The sequence below is a fragment of the Myotis yumanensis genome, unplaced genomic scaffold (assembly GCF_028538775.1).
Source record: "Myotis yumanensis isolate MYYU_CA2020_CCGP unplaced genomic scaffold, mMyoYum1.0.hap1 SCAF_11, whole genome shotgun sequence".
Taxonomy (NCBI): Eukaryota; Metazoa; Chordata; class Mammalia; order Chiroptera; family Vespertilionidae; genus Myotis; species Myotis yumanensis.
This window is the reverse complement of record NW_027223762.1, coordinates 15,793,822-15,818,609: the sequence shown is the minus strand read 5'-3', so window position 1 is coordinate 15,818,609 and position 24,788 is coordinate 15,793,822. Positions and strand designations below refer to the sequence as shown.

At 44.2% G+C, this 24,788-nt stretch overlaps 1 protein-coding gene across 11 annotated transcripts in view; it reads right to left on the bottom strand.

The window, feature by feature from the left end:
- Positions 1 to 24,788, bottom strand: part of RASGRP3 (RAS guanyl releasing protein 3) — a 107,684-nt gene that overhangs the window by 72,246 nt on the left and 10,650 nt on the right. For 5 of the 11 annotated variants that reach the window (XM_070428989.1, XM_070428998.1, XM_070428997.1 and 2 more), the window contains exon 1: positions 20,937 to 21,005. The exons of 3 other annotated variants lie outside the window; for them this stretch is intronic. The gene's annotated coding sequence lies outside the window, so the exon portion shown is untranslated. Of the gene's footprint in view, positions 1 to 2,495; positions 2,810 to 6,124; positions 6,465 to 20,936; positions 21,006 to 24,788 lie in introns of those variants that run through there. 3 more of the 11 variants (XM_070428995.1, XM_070428993.1, XM_070428990.1) reach the window with 2 other exon arrangements.

The window sequence follows — 24,788 nt, the reverse complement described above, 5'->3', positions numbered from 1 at the left end:
CAAAGAAAAGCGACTTTAGAAAGACATACTGTAATAGCCGCTATTATCATAAAGCTGTTCACTTGCTTCCACCTCCCTCTCCCTACCCCGCTCTGCCCCGCCTCCAAGCCCTGGCCATGACTCTGTGCACTGTAAGATCACCTGCATGACGCACTGTCATTTTTACGACCTTGTCAACATACTGATAATGCTTTACACAATGAACCGACTGCCACAACAGAACGTTGACTAGTAGCGAAGAGTCTCAAGTATGCTAGGAAGCTAAGACCTCTCAGTTGTAGGCAGATAACTTTGCAGAGGTAAATAGTCACAGTGGACACGGTTCCCATGGGCATAAGGGTACTGTGACCAGGCAGAACTTCCAAGAATGTTGATGGTTTTGTTGGGTAAGAGGAATGCTAGACGTCAGATTTCTTTCTTCTTCTTCTTTTTTCTTTCTTTCTTTTTTTTTTTTTGTATTTAAGAAAACAACCAGATTTCTTCTAAAGCTGAATATTACATAATGCCATAGTTGGTATGACTCCAACTTAACCACATTGGGTCTGCAGGGGAAGAAAATGACCACTAAGTTCCTTTAAAAAAATTGCCCTAAGCAAATACTATTGCGTCTGTAACTAAGCTGACCCTGTTTCTGAAGCCAAGTATCCATAGGCTTGGAAATACCATCATTGACATGTATGAAATGGCATATCATGAAATCAGCCATTCACATAGCTTTTGTCCAGTATAAGGTAATACAAATTACAGCACTTTGGATCACAAGGGACAATTTCATAGGTATCATCCAGAGTCGGGAGATGGGGGACTTAGCAGAGCTGTGCCAGTTACTGGTTCCATGACCATGAACAAGTCACTCATTTTCTTTCATTCTCAGGTTTCTCACTGTAAACAACAGTGATGTTGGCCTTTCTTTTTCATAGGATTGTAGCAAATTGCAAAATAGTGCCTCACACCAGAAAATTCCCCTATAAATGTAGGAGTTTGTCTGCCCAATACCATGGATGGGGCTCAAGTAAGACCAAAGTACAGTGAACCTACACACCCAGATTCCAGAGATACTACTGTGATCGTCTAAAACAGCAAATAAAACCAGACTTCCAAATCCATCTCTCTATATAAAAGCCTAATATGCAAAGTGTCGCCTTGGGAGTTCCTCCAACCAGGAGTTCGATCGCTCACTATGACGTGCACTGACCACCAGGGGGCAGCACGGAACAAAGGAAGGCGGCAGCCGGCAGCCACCAGCCACCAGGGACTCTGCCCATGCACGCATTTTGTGCACTGGGCCTCTGGTAGAACAACAGAAATGTGAAATGCAAACACCTAAACACCTCCAAGAACTGGATATGAGCAATTCCTACAAAAGGAAAGAGGGACCCCAGGGAGCTGACTCTTTGGGAGCAGGTTCTTTGGAACACACAATCCGGCCAAAACAAAGAAACAAAGCAAGCCCGACATCCCGAAGCTTGTTTCCTTCTCCAAAAAGCTCCTAAGAAAATAATCACAACTTTGATTCAAACAAGCTCTGAAGTATGACTTGTGGACTCTTCTATGGTTTTGAGCCCATCTTATGTGTCTCCATATAACACCCACTGGACTGTGCCAATTGCTACAGAAGTTAGCAATACCCAGCAAGGATTGGAGGTAATTTCCAGTGGTTTTGGTTTAGCAGACTATATTGCTGATCAGACTCTTGGGTTCTTAGTTTTAGAAACACCAGGCAGGTGAGAAGCAGGTTAAAAATCCCCCTTTCTTGCTATTAATACCCTGATCTTCAAAATGTGTCATCTTGTCATAACAGCCTTGAGAAAACCTGAGTAACTTTCTCAAAGACATCCATGAATGGTCTGCTTACTTAATTTTCCTCCTGATTAACTAAAAGGGCCCTCTGCTACTTATTTTTACTCAGGGCTCTTTTTTTAGCGCCAGCCCTAATCTGGAAATTTCACCACATGGAGGACTATGGAGAGCCCGATGCCATTTTTTTTGAAGGGTTCAAGAAGTAGGTTTCTTTAAGGATTCTGGCTGATGACCCAGAAAAGTCTCAGGTTCGTGACTCACAAGTGAGAGGGCCTCTTTAGATACGCAGTAGGCAGAGGGGTGAAGCCTGCAATTGGCAAAGGCAGGTGCAGGCAGCATCCCAGGCCGTAGAGAGACGCACGCCTGCCCTCCCTCCCCTGCCACAGCCAGTCCCCTGGCCTGCAACCTCCCTCACAGCTCAGAACAAAGCCCAGGAGCAAACAGGGGGCAGGGTAGCATTAGTTCTGGTCATAAACAACAACAACCTATGTGGACAACCAACCTTCCAGGTCGAGTCACCAGAAACAGGTCTGATCATCATTTTATCACCACGAAGCAGGCTATTTGGGGTGGGGCCTGGGTGGAGTGGCAGCCTCCAAAGGAAGGAGTGACAGGAAAAAACGGAGGAAAGGGCCAGAAGGGGCCGTGAGAGCCATGCGCTCAGGGCAGTAATACCGCTCTGTTGCTGTTCTTACCAATGGGAGGCTCTCTGCTGAACCGCTGTCAAAGAGAAAACACCGCCAGTCATTGACTACAGAGCTCCGGCCTGGACTGTCAGCAGGGGAAACCTCACCCTTCCTGCCTCGGAGAGTTCAAAAGGGCCCTCGCACACACGTGTGCCTAATTGTATCGCACTGAGCTAGTCGCATTTGCATTTTGTCGTGGGCTTTTACATTTAAATATGTGTGGTTAGCATATTCCTCCCACTTTTAGTTTTTAATGTGTACAGGTTCAAATACAGCCTCGTGGCTAAGGGGGTCTCTGAGCTTCAGTTTCTCCAACTCTAAAACTGGGATGATGCTAGAGAGCACACAGACCTACTGGGAGGGTTATGTGAAGATGAACACGATTGCCCAGCATGTCACCTGGTATGGGAGTGCACAATAAATGTAAGTTTAATATTAGTGTTCATGTTATGATGGAGAAGCAGCAGAAGCTGTGAACGCTCTCCCCTGGCTCTGCTGCTAACTGGCACTGTGACCCAGATACATTTGCTACAATTTCCTTATCTTCATAAGAAGGCGGGGGAGGGTGGGTGGGTGGGAGGTAATCAACCAAAGACTTTGAATATATATATGCATAACCCATGGACACAGACAATTAGGTGGTGAAAGCCTGGGAGGGGGGAGGACAAGGGCGGGGCGGACTGAAGAGGGTTACTGGGGGGGAAAAAGGGGACATATGTAATACTTTCGATAATAAAGATTAAAAAAAATAATTAAGTAAATAGATAATAAATAAATAAATAAATAAAAGATAGCATTAAATTTTACCTTCTAAGATTCCTATCCAGATCTTAATATCTTGGACTCGATATACTATCTCCACGTAAAATAATTATTTTTATTATTTTGTTACTAGAGGCCTGGTGCACGAATTTGTGCACATGAGGGGTCCCTCGGGGTGGCCTGCGGGGATTGGGCCTCAGCTTGCACCCCCCGGTTCACAGCCCCAGCTTGCGCCCCTAGCCTTGCGGCCCTGCCTGGCACCCCACCGTGGCCTGGTGCTGGCCCCTCACCTGCTCCACCGTTCTGCCTGTGAGACGATCGATCGGTCGGGGCCAGGCCCTCTTCCCAGTTCCCTCAGTGCCTGGGAGCCGAGCGGCGGCCCCAACCCCCCGCTGCCACCATCTGCGGGGCGATCTGCGGGGCAATCTGGCCCCCACTCACAGCCACCTTGGCCTGGCACCACCTGCTCACCTTCTCCATCATCCCGCCATGGTCCCGCTCTTGTCGGGGCCCATCTGGGCCGGCAGCACCTCCTCTGCCGCCCGCTGCCGGCACCCATGTAGCCAACACCCTCATGTTCTGAGCCACCCCCTGGTGGTCAGCACACATCATAGCAAGTGGTTGAACTCCCGAGGGGACAATTTGCATATTTGGCTTTTATTATATAGGGTTATTTTGAAAGTCAAGGGATCACTGCTATTTTTTTAAAAAAAAATCTGCAGGCTTTCAAACATTCCGCACTTGAATAATTCAAAGGATACCCAGCCATGTAGACCCCTCCCCCATTTTATCTGTCCGTGGCTCTAATACTCCAGAGACACAATTTTACTGGACAGTTCTCCGCTGTCAGCCTGTGGCAAAAGTAAAACTAGCCCAGGACCCAACGAGCAGCCACGCCTGCAGCCAGACAGGGAAGCCACGGGCCACATGGGCACAGGCTGACCCAGCGACCTCACACACATGGCACAAAGAGGAACAAAGAAGTTGGAAGCATTTGTTCTCATCAAACACACAAGGCTGTGTGGAAGAATCCACACGTTAAGGAAAAGAGAGAGACTAGCCAGATGAGCCACTTTTTCAGACGGGGTACCTGAAACTGCTTCCTTCCCAGATCTTCGGCCGGTGTGGGACTCAAGACCAACTGTGTAGGGGTAAACAGTGCAGAAGCAGTGCACTGTGGGTCATTTTTCATCCACTCTCTACATACAACATGGGGAGGGGGACAGAAATGGCAAGAAAATCATCCAAGCTGAGTATCCATGACAGGCCATCCGTCACCTGGGGAAACACATCAGGGTGCCCCTGGGCTTGCCACAAGTCAAATAACTGTTTGGTAACAACTCACTTGAAAACAACCACCCTCTGGCCCCCTCCTCAACACCCAGTCAACCCAGAAAAAGGAACTTGCTGGTTATCTCCCCACAACACTCTGATTCAGAGGCCGGTCACTCCAGGAGTTTACATCATGGATTCCAGGTTCTGCCCTCTCCCTTTTCCCTTTTCCTTTCTTCTTCAGCATTCTTTTTAAAAACTGATTTCAGCCCTAACCGGTTTGGCTCAGTGGATAGAGCGTCGGCCTGCGGACTGAAAGGTCCCAGGTTCGATTCCGGTCAAGGGCATGTACCTGGGTTGCGGGCACATCCCCAGTAGGAGGTGTGCAGGAGGCAGCTGGTCGATGTTTCTCTCTCATCGATGTTTCTAACTCTCTATCCCTCTTCCTTCCTCTCTGTAAAAAATCAATAAAATATAAACCAAAAAAAAAAAATTGATTTCAGAGAGAGGAAGGGAGAAGGTGAGAGAGAAGCATCAATGATGAGAGAGAATCATCGATCGGCTGCCTCCTGTACACCCGCTACAGGGGATTGAGCCCGCAACCCAGGCATGTGCCTGGGAATCGAACCGTGACCTCCTGGTTCATGGATCGACACTCAACCACTGAGCCACACTGGCTGGGCTTAAGCATCCTTTTGGTGTCCACGAGGAAAGGACAAAAGTCCGCAAACAGCAGCCCTGTTCCAGGAAGGGCCTGCGTGGTGGCTCTCCCCAAAGTGAGCTGCAGCGTTGCCCAGGCAACCAGAGAACGAGCAGGTCCCCCCCGAGTTGAACACCAGCTTCAGGCAATAGGGTTGTAATCTGGGGCTTAAAAAAAGGAAGCAAGATTCTGAGCATCATAAAAACACAAATGCTCCCTTGTCTAAAATCAGGAAGATCAGAGGCACCTAAAAATGTTAGCTTTAAAGTTGGGAAGGTGAATTAGCTTGTGGAAGAAAGCCATAGGCTGTGTCTTTCATTGAGGTAGAAGGCGCGCCTGAAATCTAAACCCGACTTCTCATCAAAACCTGCATACCGTGTTGTTAGTTTTCTGTGTTGCAGATTGCTACACAGAGTTAAATGAGACAGTCTTCAAAACTGACATCCGATCGATCGCCTTCAAGTCAGAGATACAATAAACAAATAAGCCCTTTCTCAAAACACTCTCTCTCAAGTTCCAAAGGTAACACTGATTAAAATCAAATCTCAACACACTTCAAAAGCTTCTCTCATTCGTGACCTGGCTCTTGGCTTTGAACCTAAACACCACAGACCATAGAAATCCCGGACACCAGAACACACACGTTCTGTTTTCTAGACAGGAGTCATTAAAATTAGACGACTTAAAATTCATCCTGAAAATTAGAAAACAGCGCAGCTGAAAATAACAGGTTCTTAAACAATGTTTGAAAAAAATGAAAATTCCTATTCATCACAGGTACAAATAAAATACCTCCTTTAGTGCCAGAGGGACACAAAAATCAAAATGAAAAACTGTCAGTGGCTTGCCACACACACACACACACACACACACACACACACACACACGTTCTCCAGATACTTACTGGGGCAGTGGCCGGTGCGCACCCTGCCTGTCCAGCTGCCAAGTGCCGGAGCGCGCGAGCAGCTGTTTCCTTCAGGCTGGGGCTGTGTCTTAATCAGTCACATGAGCCTCCTGATAAACACGGCCGCGGTGCCAGGAGGTCAGAAACTGAAGATCATTATTCTCCTTATTCGAAAACCTTCCTGAAGCCCGCGCTGGCTCGGCCCTTTCATTAGCAGGCAGAGCAGCCCATCCCACAGTGTGTTTTCTTTGAGCCACAACCCCGCACAGCTGATAAGTCACGCTGGAGGGCAGGTCACGGCCAGTGGAAAGTTGATGTGTTTGTGTGTGTGTGAAGGGAAGGAGGTAGCGGGGAGGGGAGGGGAGGGGAGGTTGGCAGTCTCTATACTATCTCATCTCACTCAAGCTTTCACTGGGGCTCTGGACTTGCAAGAAGAAGGCGGCACAGCCTGGCACCGAAGGTGGGAGGTGCTCTCCCCTCCAGGGGCCCCGGGAGAACCTCAATCTGTCGCTCCATCTCGGTTTCCTCCTCTCAGCATCCCAGGCTCCCATCTAGTGGAAGAGGCACAAGACGGAGTGGACTGTTCTGAGGAAGGCAGATGAACAGGGTGAGATGGCTGAGGTTTAATTTCAACACAGCCAGGGCTGCTGCGCCTAGGGGTTCCGGGGGGGGGGGGGGGGGCGGGCAGTGTGTGAGGGGTGGATGCCAGTGCCTCTACAGAGCTAATGGAAGTGGCTTCAGGTCCCTTCAAGCAAACTTCCACATAGTGATCTGTCGGGCTGTGTCAACATTTGGGGGTAGAGCAGAGCAGATGTGATGATCCCCCAGGAATGAGAGTGAAAAGAGAAATGATCATGAAATTTACAAAGCATGGGACAGGTGTGCTAGGAAGCTGGGCCCACCACCCATCCTGGGGGCTTTGTTGAATTCCCACCCCGCCCCCTCTCCAGGGAAAGCCCGTGAACTCTGACTTTGGATGGTACCTGACCTTGGACTTCTTGGTACAGTAAGAGTGACACTTCCCCAAATCAGTGCCCGAGCAGGGTAGAGTGCAGAGATGACGGTCAGCGTACTTGGCAACGTGAACGTCTGAAAAGTCTGCAAGAGGTTAAAACGCCCCAGGGGATTTCTGAGCCATAATGAGCCTGTTAAACTGTCACCCTTGATTTTTAATAAATGAGAACTTAATAAAGGCGCCTGTGTGGGCATTTTCTCATAGAATTATTCACAGCGTGAATCAAACCAGAAGTTTCCCTCCATACAAAGGATAGAGTGTTTGTCCAAAATAACAGAAAAAGGCCCAAAGACCTCCGGTCTAGCCATTCTTTCAGGGGACTAATTTGTTGTCAACATGTGGGAGCCCAATGTGCAAATGGAAAGTTTTTTTTGCAAGTTTCATCGCAGATCCCTTTTTAAGGATTCAAAGTTAGTAGTAGAAATAAACAATGAATATCAAAATACAATGTGCTAAAATAAATATCACCGGCGCAAACATTTCTCCTTGTGTGCTGATGTGAGCAATCATTCTTCAGAAACAGAAAACGAGGCCTATTGAAGATCTGAAATATTATTAGGGTTTAGACACACTTTGTATTTACGCAACAGAAACCTTTCCGACCTTATGGCATCCATCCATCACTTTATTTTCAGCTGACTGTGCTAATTATTCTCACAATCCATGTCACACACCACATGGCCAGTCACTTCTTGAAACCCTCGGATAACCCAGACAAAAAAATAGCCCAGGGAAATGTAAGCCTAGAGATTCTCTGGTTCTATTAGCAAGGAGAGAGGGCTGGATCCTGATCTTACCTACCAGGCAAACCGTCAACTCAGACCGAGACCCTGCACCCTTCCATGGGTTCGACAATGACACCTTCTTCCAGCATTGCCCGGTATCAGGAGACCCCACTTCCCTGCCCAGTCTGCCTACAGATACCAATCATTTGCTTTGACTCAAAAAGAGGGGTTCTCCTCCTTCAGAGGCCATCCCCCCTGGGACTGTCTCCCCCTGTGGCTTGTCTCCCCCGTGGCTTGTCTCCCCCATGGCTGGTCTCCCCCTGTGACTCCCACCTGCTCAGAGCCCTTCCTCCATCAACGCTTTCTCCCCTTCCGCTCACCCTCCTCATGGTCTAAACATGCTCATGTTGTTTTTATGTCTTAAAAGCTATTTTTTTCTCCTTTGCTCCTATAGTTACTGCCCTAACCCACTCATTCCCTTCACACCTGAACTTCTGGAGAAACACTTCTTGTCTCCATTGTCTCTCATCCCAGGTAAGATTCAACCTGCTTACGATCTAGCATGTTCTTCACATTTCACTGGAAATGCTTTCTCAAGGTCAACAAAGACCAAGGTTAATGGACTCCTTTTTGCCTTTTATCTTCCTCGTCCTCTCGGCTGCATTTGACTCATCTGACCAAGCACTCTTTAAAATGTTCCCTGTGGCTTCTCAAAATTTACTCCTACCTCCTTCGCTTCCTACGAGGACTCTTCTTCTTCCTGCCCTTTAAATGTGAAAATCCCCTCTCTTCTTTCTGTTCTCTGACATCTCTCATATGTCTCATTACCAAATGACTAGGGTGGTTTCCTAATAGGTCGCCTTGCCTCCAAAAACCTAAACATACTTTTGTACTAAAAGTCTCTGAGGGCCATGGTGGTACCTTAGGCAGCTTTGTATTCCCAGAACCTATGACAGGCTCATGGAATGCCTCTTTTATACATTCCATGGCTGTTGCATTTCTTGCTCTGTATTATAATTAGGTATCTATGTTCCATCTAGACTTTGACAATCTTACAGAAAGTTTATGACTTACTCATTTCTAATAGTGACTGCCATTTGGGAACAGATAGCTGGAACAATGCTGAATGAAAAAAGGAATAATTGAAGAGAAGGTCTATTCCTTTACGAAAAGATAAAAGTTTGCAAACACTGATTTCATATTAAGCCAATGAAAAATCTCCCCACAAAAGAAATTATGGCCTCATTCTATGACCACACTGTAACAAAACTATAAAATAATTACAAAAGTATAAGTTGAAAAAGAGCTAAGCTCTTGGAAAATTTTTCTAAGTCTTCTTTTAAAAAATACATTGATTGGAGAAGAAATAAAAAGGTAATTACAGGATGCTTATAAGTTTTTTTTTCTTTTTTAAAAACATATTTTATTGATTTTTTACAGAGAGGAAGGGAGAGGGAAAGAGAGTTAGAAACATCGATGAGAGAGAAACATCGATCAGCTGCCTTCTGCACACCCCCTACTGGGGATGTGCCCGCAACCAAGGTACATGCCCTTGACTGGAATCGAACCTGGGACCCTTTGAGTCCACAGGCCAACGCTCTATCCACTGAGCCAAACCGGTTATGGCAGGATGCTTATAAGTTTTTAATAATGAGAACACCACATATCAAATATTGTGGGCAGAGCCAAAGGAGTTAATTAGAGGCAAACTGCCCCCAAGAAGATGTTGAAAAACAACAGATCAATAATCATTGAAAAATGTAAAAGTTATTGAGAAATTGTTTCCAAGGAATGTTCTTAGTCCAAATTACTTGCACAATCAAGTTCTCTCCGATTTTCAAGCCACAGATAATTTCCAAACTATATAAAATGTTCAAGCGGAGAAAAGTAACAAAAGCTAACATAATACCTGTGACTTAAAACAAACTGATAAAGCATAATAAAGGGAACCACAGACTAACCTCATGTATACACATGGTTTACCTTAGAGATGTAAAAAGAAATCAGTATTAAGGAATGCATTAGCATAATGGCATAAATAAGTCAATTGAAAAAAGATTTTGAATTAGCGCAATGGGTAATCTTGAAATATCTTTCAATAAAATTCAATATTATTTTTTAATTAATAAAATGAAGTTAGAATTTTTCTTAGCATGCTGAAGTTATCTGTATCAAACCAAACACAACATCAGAAACAAGAAAAGGATACTAACTGTCACTGCCATTTAGCACTGTTCTGGGCATTTGAACCATTACAACCAGACAAGAAAAAGAAACTAAAGAAGAATTATGAGAAAGTAGGAGACAAAATCATCCAACTTGTACACGTTACAATCATTTACTTAATAGAATCAAATTTTTTATTGTTGATAATCCTCACCAAAGGGTATTTTTTTCCATTGAATTTTTAGAGAGAGTGGGAAGGAGGAAGGGAGGGAGTGAGGGGAAGGAAGAAGGAGAGAGAAAGATAGAGATAGAGATAGAGATAGAGAGAGAAAGAGAGAGAGAGAAACATCGATGTGACAGAGACATATCGATTGGTTGCCTCCCATCCCCAACTTACCCCTGACAGGAGACAGGAATTGAACCCACAACCCAGGAATGTGCCCTTGACTCTTTGGTTGTGGGGCCCCATGCTCTAACAGCTGAGCAATACTGGCCAGGGCAATAAAATCAACTTTTTTAAAATGTTTGAAATAATTAGCAATGTCAGTGAGGTAAAGACACAAAATAAACTCATGAAATTCATATAATTTTCCATATAACAGCCAAAAACTGTTTAAAAATATAATGGGAAAAATCTCATTCAAAATAGCAACAATAACAAAATTTCTAGCCGAAACCGGTTTGGCTCAGTGGATAGAGCGTCGGCCTGCGGACTGAAGGGTCCCAGGTTCGATTCCGGTCAAGGGCATGTACCTGGGTTGCGGGCACATCCCCAGTGGGAGATGTGCAGGAGGCAGCTGATCGATGTTTCTCTCTCATCGATGTTTCTAACTCTCTATCTCTCTCCCTTCCTCTCTGTAAAAAATCAATAAAATATATTTAAAAAAAATATATGTTTAAAAAATAAATAAATAAAAATAACAAAATTTCTAGGAATAATAAAACATGAATATTTTAAAAATGTATAAAACTCTATGAGAAAATAGGATAGATTTCAATAAATTGAGAGTTATACAAGTTTCTAGGACTAAAAGACTCAACATTGTAAAGGTGTCAATTCTCTCCTATTTAATCTACACTAATAAAAGAGAAACATGGTAATTAGCGTACAACCACTACCCTTTTCATTGGCTAATCAGTGAGTATATGCAAATTAACTGTCAGCCAAGATGGTGGCCGGCAGCCAGGCACTGAAGTGAGCAGGGAGGTTTGCTTGCTTCAGTGACTGCGGACTCCAGCGTTCCCCGCCTGCCGCTGCCGGCCTCTCAGTTGCAACTCTAAGCAACTATGTACTATGTTGCAAATAAGAGGCTAAACAAAACTCCAGAAACCGGCTTTCATTCAGCCGGGCTTTAGCAACATTGTATCGATGTTTTCAGCAGCGAGGCCTCAGAGCTAAAACTGGCCCAGAATAAAAAAAAAAAAAAAAGTAAACAAGGAGCTGTTGGAAGCTTCAGTCACTCGCTTCCAGAAAACAGCCCTCAGCCCCTCACCCAGACTGGCCAGGCACCCCAGTGGGGACCCCCACCCTGATCCAGGACACCCTTCAGGGCAAACCAGCCAGCCCCTACCCATGCACCAGGCCTCTATCCTATATAGTAAAAGGGTAATATGCCTCCCAGCACCGGGATCAGTGGAGCAGCGAGGCTCCCGGCACCAGGATCAGCGTGACAGGGGGCAGCGCCCAAACCCCCTGATCGCCCTGCAGCTCTGTGTGTGACAGGGGGCTGGGCCACAACCTCCCTATCTTCCCTGCTCTGTGCCTGATAGGGGGGAGCTCCCCAATCCCCTGATTGACCTGCGGCTCTGTGTTTGACAGGGTGCAGCGCACCAACCCCCTGATCGGCCCTGCTCTGTGTGTGACAGGGTGCGGCGCCCCAACCCCCGCCCCCCCCAACAGGCACTGCTCTGTGTGTGACAGGGTAGAGCCATAACCTCTCCATCAGCCCTGCCCCAAGTGTGACAGTGGCAGCGCCCCAACCCCCTGATCGGCCCTGCTCTGTGGGTGATAGAGGGTGGCGCCCCAACCCCCCTCCACGGGCCTTGCTCTGTGTGTGACAGGGTAGAGCCATAACCTCCCCATTGGCCCTGCCCTGAGTGTGACAGGGTGCAGTGCCCCAACCCCCTGATCCGCCCTGCTCTGTGTGTGACAGGGGGGGTGCCCCAACCCCCCTATCGGCCCTACTCTGTGAGTGACAGCACGGAGCTCCTCAACCCCCTGATCGGCCCTGCTCTGTGTGTGACAGGGGGCAGCGCCCCAACCCCCTGATCGGCCCTGCTCTATGCATGACAGGGGGTGGCACCTCAACCTCCCCATCGACCCTGCCTTGAGTGTGACAGGGGGTGGTGCCCCAACCCCCGAATCGGCCCTACCCTGAGCGTGACTGAGGGTGGCATCGCAACCTCCCGATCCGCCCTGCTCTGTGCATGACAGGGCGGCGCCCCAACTCCCCAATCAGCCCTGCTCTGAGCCCGACCAGGGGCTGCACCTAGGGATTGGGCCTGCCCTCTGCCACCCGGAAGCAGGCCTAAGCCAGGAGGTCGTTATCTCCCGAGGGGTCCCAGACTGTGAGAGGGCACAGGCCGGGCTGGGGGACCCCCCCCCCTCCCCCCCGGCCCCCAGTGCGCAAATTTTTGTGCACCGGGCCTCTAGTTTATAAATATAATTAAATTTTGGTTGAAATCCCAAGAGATGTTTTTAAACAGGACAAAAAAGAAACCCTGAAGTTTATTTGAAAGACTTTAAAAACTGAATTTAAATATTGAATTTGAAAAATTTTCTAAATAAAATTTTAGAAAACAACAAGGAGAGGGTACTAGGTATTAAATAGGCTAAAATCATCAAAAACTAAAAGTTTGATACTGGTTCCAAAAGAGGCAGAGCCATGGAACAGAACAGAAAGCCCAGAACACAAGATCTATATTAAAATGTTTACTCCTTAAATAAGGTATTTAAACCCAGTGGGGAAAACGGATTATTCAATAACTGGTCCAATAGTTAATTACTATGAAAAATAATGATGCAATTATACCTCAGACCATACACAAAGTACATGCCTAGTAGGCTAAGGAGTTAAAGGGGAAAATACAATCACAGGCAGACCTGAAGAAAATCAGGTGATTGTTTTTCTAATCTAAAAATTTTTAATCATAATTAAATACTTGTATCATGAAAATTATGTTAATGATGATCACCAAAGCAGAAACCATGAAGAAAAAAATTTTTAATATTTAAATGAATAAAATGTAAACTTCAAGTATATAAAAAATAACCCAACCATAACCAAAATTGCCACAAATGATAAAATGAGATTTAAAAAGGAAACCTATATGGTAAAGGGTTAATACTTTTACCACACAAATAGCATTTATAATTAACAACTGAGCAATAGTTTTACCATACAAACGGCATTTATAATTCCCAATGTTGGCCGGAGGTTTGGAAATGGCATCTTCATACTCTGCTAGCAGGACTGTAAAATGGTACAACATATAAGAAAGATAATATTGTAATACTAGAGGCCTGGTGCACAAAATCACCCTCTTGCAATCTGGGACCCCTCAGGGGATGTCCGACTGCCGGGATTGGGCCTCAACCGGCAGTCGGACATCCCTCTCGCAATCCGGGACTGCTCGCTAGTCTGCCTGCCAGCCTGATCGTCCCTAACCACTTTGCCTGCCTGCCTGATTGCCCCTAACCACTCTGCCTGCCTGATCGCCCCTACCTGCTCGCCTGCCTACCGGATCACCCCCAACCCCTCTGCCTGCCTGATCACCCCTAACTGCCTGCCTGCTTGCCTGATCGCCCCTAACCACTCTGCCTGCCTGCCTGATCACCCCTAACCCCTCTGCCTGCCTGATCACCCCTAACCACTCATCTGCCTGCCTGATTGCTAACCACTCTGCATGCCTGCCTGATTGCCCCTATATGCTTGCCTGCCTGCCTGACTGCCCCTAACCACTTTGCCTGCCTGCCTGATCACCCCTAACCCCTCTGCTTGCCTGATCACCCCTAACCGCTTGCCTGCCTGCCTGCCTGATCACCCCTAACCACTCACCTGCCTGCCTGATTGCTAACCACTCTGCATGCCTGCCTGATTGCCCCTATATGCTTGCCTGCCTGCCTGACTGCCCCTAACCACTTTGCCTGCCTGCCTGATCGCCCCTAACTGCTCGCCTGCCTGCCTGCCTGTCTAATCACCCCTAACCGCCTCTGCCTCAGCCCACCACCTTGGCTTTGTTCGGAATGACATCCAGAAGGTCGTTCGGCTGTCCAGTCTAATTAGCATATTATGCTTTTATAATTATAGATGTTGCAAAAGCTTTTTAAAATATGTGTACCCTTTAGTTCTGAAGTTTTTCTTCTAGAAATATACCCCAAGAAAATACTATGGATTTTCACATGTATAAGGATGTTTCTCACAGCATTGTTTATACTAGGTAAAACTTAGAAACAATCCATGTGAAAGTAGGCTTTTCTATTTGTGTGTTAACAGACAATTCGGTCAAACAGACAGAGCCTATGACCCTCAAAACTCACTACCAACATAAAAGGAGCATTAAATTGCTTATTCCAATATTAATTTCTATGAGGGGTCAGGAGTGGGGAGGAAAGTACGAGTAAGGTTTTCTTTATTCTGGAAAGCTTGGCTTTAAGTCCATGAAAAACTGGGCATACAGACAAAAAGCATTTTGTGAGTCTCAAATCCAAGCCACCATGTTTGAGTTGAATAATTAGAACACATTCATAAGAGGTAGCACTTTGCAATCATTATAAAATAATGTTTGAACTATATTAACATGGAAAAATATTCAGCATAGATTAAATGAAAAACGGAAGTTATAAAACAGTTAATCAGTGTGATCTCATTTGTCTAAGAAAATATGCCGACATTTGTAAAAGTCTAAAACATTATATATCAAATTTTAATAGTGGTTATCTTTGGGAATTGGGGATCACATACAGGTTTTCCCTTGTTTATGCAGATCAACTTTTTTCCCTGTTTCTATGATAAATGTTTACCAGTTGTTCCTTTTTAACTGAGATCTTTTTTATGTAAGAAAAGAGGCACTAGACCTACAATCATACTTTAGTACTTTAATCATCTACACAAAGAGGAATAAGACATTGGTAAGAAATGTAGTAAAGAAAAAAGGACTCAGAGCAGAAAAGCCTGGCCATCCATTAACAAGGCCAGACACTTCCTCTAGACCAGCGGTTCTCAACCTGTGGGTCGCCACAGGGGAACGACCCTTTCACAGGGGTCGCCTAAGACCATCGGAAAACACATATAAAATTACATATTGTTTTTGTGATTAATCACTATGCTTTAATTATGTTCAATTTGTAACAATGAAAATACATCCTGCATATCAGATATTTACATTACGATTCATAACAGTAGCAAAATTACAGTTATGAAGTAGCAACGAAAATAATTTTATGGCCCTGACCAGTTTGACTCAGTGGATAGAGCGTCGGCCTGCAGACTGAAGGGTCCTGGGTCCGATTCTGGCCAAGGGCATGTACCTTGGTTGTCGGCACATCCCCAGTCGGCACATCCCCAGTCGGGGGTATGCAAGAGGCAGCTGATCGATGGTTTTCTCTCATTGATGTTTCTAACTCTCTATCCCTCTCCCTTCCTCTCTGTAAAAAATCAATAAAATATATATTTTTTTAAAGAAAATAATTTTATGGTTGGGGGTCACCACAACATGAGGAACTGTGTTAAAGGGTCGCGGCATTAGGAAGGTTGAGAACCACTGCTCTAGACGGTCTCAGTTTTCTAATTTCCTGATCCTGGAACCAATATTTGATAGCAAGTCACCGGAAGTGGTGGAACCACCAGGTTCAAAGGATGCAGTAAGAGGGGGGAAGCATGGTCTTGCTTGAGCACCTGGATTCAGTTTCTCAGAAACGTCCTGATGGACCTTTGTGCCTATTTGAGGTATTCCCTTCAGTAGAAATTCCCAAATAATATCTATCCATCCCATGCACACATGGTCACATGTCGGCTGAGGCCTCCTGAAGCTGCCCATCCATGCATCCACCTGGTTCCAAACTCCAACCATGCTGCTCCAAGTTGGCAACACGCCACCTGCTGGTCAATTCCAGGTACTAACTGCCGTATCACATTGCCACCCCCACCTTCCTTTCCTAGGGGGACCTTTCACACAACATTACTCTCTTAAATAAATACCAGTCAGAACCAGTTATCATAAGAGCTGTGCTAGCAACAAGCCTGTAACAAACAGAAAGAAAAAACTATGAAATAACCAGAGAACAGAGTTTTTAATCCCTAAAGACCTTGAACAAAGCAAATCATTGTCAATATATGAAAAAGTAGTGTCTGTGTTTTATGTACTTTGCAATTGGGGATTTGCCAAAGTAGGTGACAAAAATATCTGCTCTCAAAGTTTATAATCTCTCCGGGAGAAAAGCCATACATAAGGAATAATAATTACCTATAATAACAATTAGTACCTATCAATATTATAATGTACTATATTAATATGTTATTAATATTATATAACAAGCTAACACCTGTGCACAACACTCATTTACTTCTCACAGCAATGCTCTAAAGACATACTATTATTACCCCCAGGTGACCTTCGTGAGATGAACTAGCCTGCTCACAACCAGGAAGCAGCAGAGAAAGAGGAATATGAATGTAAACCTAGGTCCGCCTGACCCCAAAACTTGCACATTTATGCCCCAAATGATTTAGTAGACACAGAAATTTTCATAGACTGGCTCACTCTCTTTTAATTGAACCTGCTTACCCTCAAGCACAACAGCCAAGTCAATGGCTTGCATCTTGGGGTCTAACCATTGGTAGGACAATAGTCGTTCCCTGTCACTACCCATTGCAAACGTGTGGTATTTCAGCCAGTGACACCTGTGAAGTGGTTGTGGCACAGTCTGGTAGGCCGAGTGGCATTTATAACATTGTTCCGGTGGATAATGCCTTCTATGGGTTAAACACATGTTGAGTTCCAGATAACTGATAATACAAACAAGTGAACCTTTGCAACATAAGCCATTTGTCACCTGGAGATGGGCTGTAGAAACATAAAAAGGAGGATGAATATGGAAGACAGCCTCTCCCAGAGGCAGCCTCCACAGGTGCCTCCTCACCCCAGTACCCTGCTCCCTGGAGAAACTCCCAATTTCTGGACAAATCTGTCCAGATTAAAGATAGACTTCTGCTTTAAGTCCCTTTATCCTGCTTCCTAGCTCTTCTCTTTTCTTTCTTCCTTTTTGTAAAATTTCATTTACTTTTTAAAAACACATTACAGTTCTAGCTGGTTTGGTTCGGTGGATAGAGCGTCAGCCTGTGGACTGAAGGGTCCCGGGTTCAATTCTAGTCAAGAGCATTCTCGCTCGGTCGCAGGCTCTATCCCCAGCAGGGGCCATGCAGGAGGCAGCCAATCAGTGATGTTCCTCTCTCATCAATGTTTCTATCTCTCTATATACCTCTCCCTTTCTCTCTCTGTAAAAATAAATACAAATGTTTAAAAAATAAAATAAAAACACATTACATATTAGTATAGTTGCATTTACTTAATCTAATTCATTTCAATTCACCTTGATGGCAGCATTTTTCCTGTTATAATCAGCTTCTTAGGTTAGGCTAGATTTCTAGCGAAAGCTTCATTCGGTAAAACATGAGAAGGAACATTTCGTATTCATGGTACAAAGCGCCTTTAACATAATTACTTACATAATAACTTTTTCCCCTAATAGTTTTATTTCAAAACCTTGATTTGACAGCAATTTTTATGACTCTGTGAGGATCTCACCCCTACGAACCACAGGCTAGTGGTAAAGTTAATCTGCACCTAAATCTTCTGAAATGCCACCGCTGTTCCAGAAGTCTTAGCTCTTGAAGAGACTTGCTTGGGGAAAAAAAAGTCCCCAAGGCTGCCCCAGTGCCTTTTTCTGAGAATCACTGAGGGTTCAGAAGATAACAGCAGAGCAGTTTTCAGGTTAAGAGTTCCTTTCTACTCAAGTTTCAGCATCATCACCCTTTGAAAGCTGGAACTACAAAGCTGATTCAGGGATAAATGAGGCAAAGAAAATATTTAAATTTATTTTTTTCTCGAAAAGTGTGATCGCTAAATGCATGAGGCGGGACGAGTTGGGTCTTCATAGGAATCACAGGAAAAGTGCAGTTAGAAACTCTAAATCCTCCTTTTCTCATAGGCCTCGCCCTTCTCCCATCCCCCACTGCTGCTGCTCGCTCAGCTCTGGCCTTGGAGCCTCCTAAGCTGTCCTGGGTTCACACACAGCCCCCTGGTCTTGGCTGGAAGGTGATGCTCCGTGTATACTTTTTGAATGAATGAATGAATGAATGCATTTTTACAATGTAATTAGAAAATATTCATATTATTTTGAGACCAAATCCATCTGCTCAAAATTGTGCTTAATTCTCTATGAGAACCTAACCATCCTGCTCTTCACTTTACCATATTATCCCAACCCTGCAAGCTGACTACAAATCCTATTTTCCACTCCTTACTGCCAACTGCTTCCTCAAGTTTTAATCCAACCATTACCATCTCTAGGTCATGAATCTGGGAGGCTTGAGTTTCTGAGCTCATTGCATTTCCTTTCCTGAGGCATCACTGCCTTTATCACATACGTCATCAAACATCGCCATGATTCACTTACACTGTATTTGCTCAACCTTTTGGCCAGTCTTGGGATTACTTATACCCTTCCTGTATACAAAGCCTTTAGATAAGGTTTCCTTTTTGTGACTTCCTGGGAACACAGAGGCAACCACAAGCAGAGTGGGACTTTGCCTGCGGAAGGAGGGTCTCATATTCTTGCAGCAGGACTTACCTTATTTGCAGATCAGAAGGAGGGAGGTAAATAAACAATGACAACAACAACAACAAAAGCACTTTTAGAAGCACATTTTTAAAAACGGTAGGGAAATTTCCATTTTTTTTCATGTTTTAATTAAATTTAAATTTAAATATCTTATAAAGTGAAAAGCACTTTATAAGGAGAGTTTATTCTCAGGGCGCATCTTTGTGATTGCCATTCTTATGAGTAAAAGGCTGTAGATCCATTTAAGCTAAAACTCTCAAATGGAAGGCCCACTGGCGGGGAGGGGTCAGAACTGAGAGATGGTTGCTGTTCCCTTCATATAAACATAGGAAGTCAGAAGCTCAACAACACTTCTTGGCAGGTGGAGGTAAAAACGTGCAGTAAGAAATCAACACTGGGAGCATGGGCTCAAACAGCTGAAAAATGCCAACCTAAATGGTGATACATTATTTTTAAACATATATTCTACTGGTCAGAATAACTTCATTATTTTATTGAAGAATGGTTTTGTTTCCTATTTCAAAATAATAAAAGCAGGGCACTTGGGTGTTTTCTTTTTACTTTATAAGATATTTAAATTTAAAAAGCAATAATGCACATTATAGCAGGTCATCAATACAGAGAGATACATAGAGAAAAAAAATGTAAGCCCTCTTTCCCATGCATTCCCATCTTGCTGAGATAATACACACCTATGAGAAATGTATCTCATTATATTTTCCCATTTTAAAAAGTAATCCCATTTTAAGAAGTAATCTATAATTAGATTTTCCCCCTTAACGATGTATCATGGTGACACATACTGGTTCCAAGGTCAGTAATACAGATTTAATTTATTCTTTGTAATAGTTGTAGTCATTACATTCAAGATGCTTCCAGTGTTTTGCCTCTATAAATAGTGTTGCACTAAACATCCCCACACATGTATCTTTAGTTTCTAATGCTTTCATTTCCATAGTATAGATCTCCCAAACTGGGATTATTAGAACTGCAAAGTGATTCATTTTACTACACATTCTTAGTTATTTTCCCAAAACTAAACTGAGGGCAATATAAGGGGCCGTGGCCTTAAAAAGACTGATAAATGTCCACTGATAAAAGAGGATCAAGATTATGAGAGGCACTAAAAATTCATTTCAGAACCATATCCCACTAGGTATGTTAACTAAGTTGTGTTAAATCTTGCTTGCTTTTTATACGAAATAATATTTTTCAAAATCAAGGCATCTTAAGCCAAACGGATGAAAATTTGTCAAAGTTAAAAGTGGAACTATTTCGCCCCAGCTAATCCTTATGATTTGCACACACCAAAAATTCCATACACTCTAAAGGCTGTTCCAGTTGTAGATTCCATTGTTAGTTCATTTTTTAAAAAATGCATGAGCCCATGTGAACCGTTATGTTATGAGAACAAAATGGTAATGTTGCCCTAAAAATATTTTATTGCACTTTCAAGGCACGCAATGGTGTTAGTGCAAAAAGGGTCAGTCCCAGCCTCGCTTGTTTTTATCTGTTTCTGGACTGTAGACTTCGTAACCAAAGAGCCCTCTCTCATCCACATGCCATCTCACTGAAGCAAGAATGGGGACCACAGCCCAAACCCAGGGATAAAGAGCACCCCGTGTCTACAGCCACACTCCTCCTGGCTTGGGGTGTTTATCTAAAATCACCTCTTCGAAATTATGTTTTCACCATGTTGTTTGGTTTGAAACTTGAGAGCGAGAGGCTGGACTATATGTGTCTATACTTGTAACAACATATATATTCCACATTAGCTAATATGGCTGAACCAGCCAACACACTCCAAGACACAAAAGACGGAGCACAGGGTTCCCTGCCTGAAGAAAAGGAAAAATAAGTTATGCCCACCATACATGCAAGGAACTTTGTTCACATCATCAAAGCCTTCTTTGTTTTATAAAGCCACCCATTGCAGGATTGTGAGAAATGTGTGCGCCCCCTAATGCATTAAAAGTGGCAGTCAACCAACCAAAATTCAACTCAGATGATTCAAGAACACATTTGTTAAGTCAAATAAACAGTCCAATTTTGGACCCAACTTACTGGCCCAGGTGGTCTGTGTCTTTTCCTTCGGAACAAAAAAGTGGGCAAGCAATCTCTAGCTGCCTGGGATAGTGGCCGTGGGTTTCACAACCTCCCAGGGCGCTTAAAAGCAACTGCTAAAAATAGCACAGCTCTCATGTTAACGTCCTCAGCTCAGTGTAAGGGCCAGGGGAAAACAGAAGTTGCCTGAAATACGTCCCCTGCATTCGAATTCCCTAGGACTACTCTTAGCTGAAAATCCCGTCATCCTCCCGACAGTTCCAACATTGATCACCTTTTTCTTTCCTAACCATTTCCCAAACTAGTAGGAGAGGCAGTGTGGTGAGTGGTATGGATGTTGGCACATTGGAAAACCGGGAAATCGGGATTCTCATTCCATAATCAGTCACTCACGAGTTAATTCACTTAACCCTGCAAGTATAAAACCCCTGATCGCAAAAGGGAATGATAATACCAACTCAAAGGGTGGCTGTGTGGGTTGGGAATAACGCACTGCATTTCAGGGTTTTATCCTATAAAAACATTCAACAAGCGCAAAAAGATGTGTGCAGGACAAGTTCAATGTGTCACTCGTGGCAACAACAAAAAGGGAAACACCCTAAAAGTAAGGGGAGATTGATAAAAATAACTGCAATGCATTAATCCAGTGCTACATGCATCATACAGTCATGAAAAAGATGAAATGGGAAGATGACTTTGATGTAATAAGAAAGCAAGCTGCAAAAACACTGCATAAATAATTGTTGTTTTAAGCAAAACAATCAATCAAAAAACAACGAAAACCCTACTATGCATTTATCTCCATTTTTATTACAATCATGCGTTTTCAAATGCATAGAAAATATCTGCCAAATGTTCGGGGCAGTAATCAACAAGCTATAGACATATACCCACTCTGAAGAAAGAGGTGGCAAGGGTTACAAGCCTTTCCTTTTTTACCTACCCATTACGGTATGAGTACATTCACCTACAATACACCTGTATTATGTTTATAGTTAAAAATTAAGGACAATAAAGAAAGCACTGAGAAATAATTAGCACACCGCCCAGCGGGCTTCGATGAAGGATTATCATAGTTACTTCTGCCCAGAAGCTAGAGAACTTCTTAAGTAAAACAAGTTTGCAGAAAACTAGCCAATGTTTGTAACATGCAACCATTTATGCGCCTGTGTGAACTGGATCGGTCTTTTTTTAAGTGATTATTATCTTGATTGTGGTAATGGCTTCATAGGTGCATACGTATGTCAAGACATCAAAGTGTGTATATATATATATATATATATTTTTTAAAATATATTTTATTGATGTCAGAGAGAATGGGAGAGAGAGAAAGAGATAGAAACATCAATGATGAGAGAGAATCATTGATGGGCTACCTCCTTCATTCCCTTACTGGGGATCAAGTCTGAAAACCGGGCATGTGTCCTGACTGGGAATTGAACCGTGACTTCTTGGTCCATAGGTCAACGCTCAACCACTGAGGCTCGCTGGCTGGGCCAAATTGTATACTTTTAACACGTGCCATTTATTATGTGTCAATTGTATCTCAAGAAAATTGTTTTAAAAAAAGTGTAGCTAAATATTTCAACAGTAATAGCATGAAAGATGGGAGAATGAGATCAAAATTAAAGGTTTGTAAGGTCTGTATATTATTCAGATGTCAATACGAAGATATTAATAATAGATGGTATTAAATCAAATACATATTCGAAGTGTAAATGCTAAAAGAAAAAAAAAATAGATTACGTAACTTCCAAAACACTAGAGGGGAGAAAGTAGAATAAAGAACTTGAAAAACTGAAAAGAAGGCAGGAGAGAAGAGAAAAAATGACAATAGGAAATAAAATTGACATTAATAATACCTCAATAACAATAATCCGTGCAGATGGACCTCACCATTAAAATGCAAAGACTATCATTAAACTGTGAGAGTAAAAGGGGCCACATACTAAGCCTGACAAGCTCAGGGGAGACCTCCATGGTGGCCTCACAAACGCAGAGACCAAAAGTAACCACACTGGGTGATCTGCCATGAAAGTCCCTAACTACAAGCGTGTCATGGTGGGAGGTAGTCCTAGCCCCTTGACAAGGTCCATCTTTACCTTAAGTGAGCCTGTCTCTTGTCTTTTTGCATCTAAGATAACATACCTTTGAAATGTCAGAGTGATCTTTTTATCTAGACCCCCCAGGGTAAACCTCCTGGCTCCAGCATTCGGCCACAGAGGCCCTCCCTGTTATCTTGGTGCCCCATTCCCCTCCCCTTCTCACCCGCGTAAAAGAAGTTTGTGTCTCTCCATTTTGCCTTGTATCCCATCTCAGAGATTCCCCTGCCCTGCTTCTCCCCACCCCCTTAATCTGCCACCAGTGGATTTCAGGTGACCCTCCTTACATCTCTTCCTTTCGTTCTAATGTATAAAATAGGCTGCGAAACCGCCATTCTCCGGAGCATTTTCTCACTCCACTGAGATTGTGCTTCCTGACAATTGTCATCAGTTTGGCTCAAATGTCCACAGGTTTGGACATTTCTTACTTTGACAAAATAACAAGTACACGGATCCATGTTCAGTCAGTTCAGCTCCACGGGTGGAGGGTGTGTGTGTGTGGGTGTGTGTGTGTGTGTACATGCACGCACGCGCTCGAGCACAGATAAAAAGATCAGATGCCTCTCCCCAAATCATCCTCTTTTAACTGCTTTTCTGAAGCCTTGAAATTAACTGAAAGTTCTTTGTACCAAAAATAACAAAGGAAACAGACTTGGTGGGGAGGGGGGTGGGGGAGGGAAGTGGAAGGGAGACAAAGAGAACTGGCGAAGAGAAAGAACTCTTCCCCATCATAACCTCAGCAACGTGGTAAGTGGAACGCAGGTGGAGTTGTCCAACAGATGCCCCGCTGGCCGACAGAAGAGATAAGGCCCTCAGGGCAGGTGGGCTCAGGTCTGTCCGACAGCCCAGCTCCTCCCCCCAGGAGAGGTCTGAGGGTAGAGGCCTGCCCTGCAGGTGGGGCTGGACCTTTGAGAAATGGAAGCTAACCCTGCCCAGGCCAGTCTGGACAACTCACCCGTTCTTCAGCGGGATCTGCAGATCCGCATGGATGGTTCTCATCCAGCTTATCTGGAAAACAGATGGAAAGTTCTCCCCAGAAGTTCATGCTTTAGTCATTTTCCAAAAGGAGGCCACGTGGCTCATCTGGCCGTATGCGTCTGGCCGCGCTCTCCCGGCCTCTGCTGACTGTGCACGGACTGGGGCCCGTGTGCAGGGAATTGTACGCAAGATCCTGGAAGACGGAACAGTCACGCTGTGCACTGCCTGTAAACAGCATCTCCACGGGCCCCTCCCAGCCCGTTATCTCAGAGCCAGTGATCCCGGCCTGATCACTGGGGCGCTAAAGTAGAAACTGCATCAGATGAAGGATCAAAAGACAGGATTTCGCAGGCCAGCCCTGCCTCCATCTAGGCAAACAATAGTGAGCCCATCACATTACCACTGCGAGTCCCCCTTAATAATCAACAATAAAGTGGGAATGGCGATATTTGTCTCATGGGTTTTTTTCTGAAAAAGCACACAAAATAATTAATATAGGGGAAAAGTACTTTAGAAACCCAGAATGTATTATAGAAATGTAAAGTATGCTCACTTCTTATATTTATCTGTGGATGGACAATTGGGAACGTGGATGCACTCCAAAGGGTTGTTGCTGTTTATCCTCACCCAAGAATATATTTTTTTCCAATGATTTTTAGAGACAATGGAAGAGGAGGGAAGGAGGGAGGGAGAGAGAGAAACATTGATGTGAGAGAGACACATAGATTGGTTGCTTTCCACTCACACCATAATCAGGGCCAGGAATTGAACC